A 5226-nucleotide genomic window follows, 5' to 3' on the forward strand; every position below is an offset into this window, starting at 1 on the left:
TTTCGAAGAACACTTCGGAACCGTGCAGGCCCTGAACAGCTGACTCAAGAGTCACTGAGGTTCACACACATTGGTTACACATGACCAACACAGATCGACTAATAGACTCTACAGATACGGATTATCAAATCCTCCACGAATTAGAAATACTACTTCTAATTGTTTTTCCTGTGACTAGATTCTACTGCTGTCCCCTTTACATAATTAAAGACATAATTGATTACATAATAAATTCCATTTAAGATCTAACAACTCATCAAGTATAGCTATTCATCAATCAAGCATACTTGATTCAACTACCATCTTCTCATGCTGCCTCACAAGCATGATTGACTGACGACATCAGCTGACAGTGATAACATCAACATAACCTCAAAGTAACACAGCAATATCCAAAGAAGCCTTTATAGCAGAAAAATCACAAGAACACATATTTTGAATAATCCAACAGAATTATTTATCTCTACACAACAGTGCAATATTATTACAATTGTTTACACTCATTAAACCTTGTATTTAAAATAAATATATTATATTTTTCAGCCTTGTCCGTTATTGATTTCCTTTAAAATTATCCTGCCGAGAGACTAATCCACTGAACTATTGAATTGGCAGTTCGAGCCATAAGCTAACCCTTTAAATCCGAACATTGTCAATGCAATAAAACATCTGGCAAGTAACATCGTAAAAATTGTAATTAGATTTCAAATTTTGCTTGCTCAAAATTATCAACCACTAGTGTCATAAAACATCTGGAAATACATTAATATAAACACGAGAAAACCAATAGATAGACATCTGCATTTTCGTTCCGCTCGGTAACTACTTCAAGCATTACTGCAAGCGGACCTTCCTTCCCCTTCCCGCTGTCTACAAGTTGTTATGCTGTCTCCTGATGCGTCAGCGGGAACGACAGCCCTTCTTGCCATGAAGACCATGAGACGACTAGGCCCTTGATTAACTATGAAACCACAAGCGCTGCTGCCCTCGCTCTGTAAGGGAGGGGTCTCTGATTGGACGAAAAATAAGAGAAGAATACGAAGACTAAAAGAAGAGAGAGTTCAAGTGAAGTTTATGGTCAGCAAATGTATTTAAGGGGCGCATTTTTTAATATTCAAACACTCTCGACACAATACTTATTCAAATAAGTGTCAAGTGGAAGTCCATTAACTTAGTTCGAGAAACAGTTGTTACAAGTTCAAAAGGATCGAAGACATATCCACCGATCGGAGTTCGAGGACAAATTGACAATTAGTTTTCATATCACCACTACAATAATCAACTAAAACTTAAGATTCAGAATACGTCATCGACAAGCAACCAAAGAAGAACAGGCTCTAACTAGAGAGACAGTGCGGAATAATTCCAAGTTCATCGACAAGGCCGCATCATCTGATGATCCACAGCGTGCTATTCAACGCTCGCAGAAGACACAACAAGTAGCAGTATCCTTCATGAGGTAAAGGCTCTTCAAACTCTTACTTTCATCTGAATGTATTGCAGTACGCCAATATCAGGACAAGGTACGCTTGCTACGATACCACTATTTTTCTCACAGAACAACAGTTACATGTGTCGCGTTACATACCAACTGTTCGATTTTAAAGGTTTAGTTTATGGCTCGAACTACCAATTCAATAGTTCAGTGGATTAGTCTCTCGGCCCGATAACTTTAAAGGAAATAATAAGTGATAAGGCTGAAAAATATCGTGTATTTAGAAAAACAATATTTATTATTGTAAAAGATTATAATAATATTGCACTTTGATGTAGAGAGAAATAATTCTATTGAAGTCGTGAGAGTGTATTCTCGTATTCTTGTATTATTGTAGATGCTATGGATATGACTGTCTTGAAGTTGAGGTAATGCTGATGTAAATATCAGCTGGTGTAGTCAATCAATCATGCTTGTGAGGTAGCATGAGACGATGGTAGTCGAATCAAGTATACTTGATGTATGAATAACTATACTTGATATGGTGTAAGATGTTTAATGGAATATGTTAAGTAATCGAGTGTCTTTAATTATGTAAGGGGAGCTGTAGACGAGCTAGTCACACGTGAAAGTGATTAATGGTAGGATTTCTAACTCTTGAAGAATGTAATAATCTGTATTTATAGTCTATTAGTCGATCTGTTGTTGTCCTTCTTTGACAATGTGTGTGAACCACAGTGACTCTTGCGTCAGCTATTGAGGACCTGTACGATGTCCAGCGTTAGTTCGAGAGAGCGCAAGTGTGCCCAGGTTGTGCTAGCGGGCCTGTTTGATGTCGAGGGATGAGTTCGAGAGAGCGTAAATCTGTCCGATCGACTATAGCGTGAGATGTGACTTGTTTATTTATTAATATAAAGGTGTACCTGGTGAACTGCAGGCTAGGTGTATTAGAAGCTGTGTAGTTGATGTCCCCCTTGATTACTATTCCATTGGCTTCACTGTAATCATTATCTAATCTGCCGATTTCTTATTCTTATGCGCGCGTGTATTCTTAACTATGCTGACCAATATATTGCCACGCGTCGTCTTCACATTATACAAAACACTATTGCAGTGAGCTGCAGTTATGCTTGAGTGAGCGCGAAGTGATATTACAAATGAGCCCATTGAATACGCGCACGAACCGATGGCTTGATCGTACCGTGGCGGCTCTGCTGAAAATACCGACCGTTCCGTGGCGGTCCTGCTGAGGGCAGATCGAGACGCTTGTACCATGGCTTCTACTGGTAGGTGATTGAATCGGTTCACTATGGTCGGTCACTGCGGTCGGGTCACGGCAAGATGTTAGCTGCAAGCGCAGTCGAGCGAGGGTGGTACAAGAGATGATTTTCAGCGAGAGGTATCTTCAGCAAGAGAGGTACTTTCAGCAAAAGATCGAGACGCATCGCGTCCGTCCTTTATATAGGCACGTGGCGGCTCACTTAGTTAGCAACAAGGCATCGTCGTTGTTGCACTAATTCTTACACGAGGCGTCGAAGGAAAAATCTAGAACCTTCGAGAATATTCGACGAGAGAAAAGTAGGAGTAATACCCTTGGGTGATCTTACAGTATATTATATTTCGGGTCGTAAACTTGCTCGGACTTGCCGAGTTTTGTTTGTAAACATTCGTTCGAGTACCCGTTTCGGTCCGCACGCGCGGGTCAGTCTAGGCGCACATACGGTACGTCGGACAGCGCGTATGGCCTTTCTTTTGTTTGAAATTCATGGGACTGCATCAATCCCGAACACCAACCATAACCTCAATTACGCACATGCTCGTCCAAACAGCGCGAGTGTCGACGAATCAAACTTCGCGCTATTCTGCGCTCATATTCAACCATCACGCTGCATAGATGAGTGTACATTAATCCACGACTAGAGTTATTTCAATAATTAATAATAGTAATACTAGTCAAGCCTTGTCATCGAATAAATAACAGAATACACAGCATATACATCAGCCATATTTATATTGTATTATTATAATATCCCTTCCACTTGTGAACTTTCATCGCTATCACACAATATCCGTGGTCTCTGAGTTGCCGACGGCATCAATTTGTATCCTTCGAACCGGTTTTGGTAAAATATGAATACATTTTGTACAACAGTTCTTTTTGAAATTTTGTATTCTCCTCTTGACGGCCCTATAAATTTCGGGATGTATACAAAAATCCACATATAGGAATTTATCAGATAGAAAAAATTGCATAAAAAGATTTGAGATGAAAGGTATGGTGGATGAAAGAATGCGATGAGAGAACGGACTTAAGGACGATATGTCAATTTTTTAGGAGAAGGAAAAATAGAAGAAAGATTATACAAAATTTTATATATTTATGTACGTTTTCGTTAAATACATATTATACACATACGCACGTGCGCGCGTGCGCGCGCACACACACAATTCTTCTATGGGGAGAAATAATGAGAGACAGAGAAATAGTGGAAAATCGGCCCACTCGATGAGAATTTACGTACATTAATGACTGAAAATATTTCATCGATCCCGTATTGTGGTGGCGTAAAAAATTTGCAAATTCTTATTGAGACATGTGCTTAAAATTCGTGAAAATAATTGTTTTAATAATCGTGATATATATATGAACTATCGCCACAACTTCGAACAAATGTAAAAAAACTCCTTTATCATATTAAAAACAGATATATGAATTAAACTTATTATATAATGTTTACTAGTAAATTAATTTAGAAAATGGAAATATCAAATTCAATTAATGTTTCAAATAAATACTGATAATTGACCTCTTACATACCATAATTTATTCTGTATAATTCATTCTTTTATTTTAACTCGAAATATATAGTGATCGCAAACATAGATATGAAAGACAATTTTTTTTTATTTTGGATCTCTTTATTATGTACTCCCAAATATCATCGATTCAATTAACACACTTTGGAAAAATATCTATGCTGTACAATGGATTATTTTACAAGATATATCCGAAAATTTATTGGTCGAATACAAATATGAAATATAATGACGCAATATCATTCTTATAATTTTTATTTTTACAGAATTTTTTAATTCAACAATATTGCAGAATATTATAAAAATCATTATTTATATTAAAAAAATTTCGACATTTTAAAGAGCACGTTATTATTTGAAAAAATTTATGTTTGTATATTTATTAAAATCAATAAAAATATTTAATATATTAAAATTTTAAAATATAAAATTTTGTACTTTAAAATATTTATTCAATTCCTGACATTTAAGACATAATTTAATTGAAGTTAAATATATAAATATTTAGATTTTCATTCGATACTGTAATTTCCAAGGAATAAATTAGTCGTTAATAAAAATGTTTTTGACACTTAATAGTTCCAAAGAAAGGCCTTATATAAAAATGTCGAGCTAGTAAAATTATTCATTGGAACTGTTAGTTCTACTGCAGAAGTACGATGTATTTTTTTAGAAATGTCTTTTTACTTTGTGCTACATATAAATTCAGTTATACCAAATTTGATCTGCATGAAGAGAAGAAATAAAGAATACACTAAAAATATGTATCGTGTGACGCATTCACTCGTGTATGATATATCCACATTGCGAATACGGAATATGCAATGGTAGAATTTTATGCTATTAGATCCTACGAGCGTTTACTATTCTTTTCAATATGAACTGAATATTTTAAACTTTTTACATATCTTTACGATAAATTCCAGTTTCAAAATCTTATCGTGTCTTTTTAATAGTTTTTATTCTCTTCTTTA

This window comes from Ceratosolen solmsi, unplaced genomic scaffold, assembly GCF_000503995.2.
Source record: "Ceratosolen solmsi marchali unplaced genomic scaffold, CerSol_1.0 scaffold87, whole genome shotgun sequence".
NCBI lineage: Eukaryota > Metazoa > Arthropoda > Insecta > Hymenoptera > Agaonidae > Ceratosolen > Ceratosolen solmsi.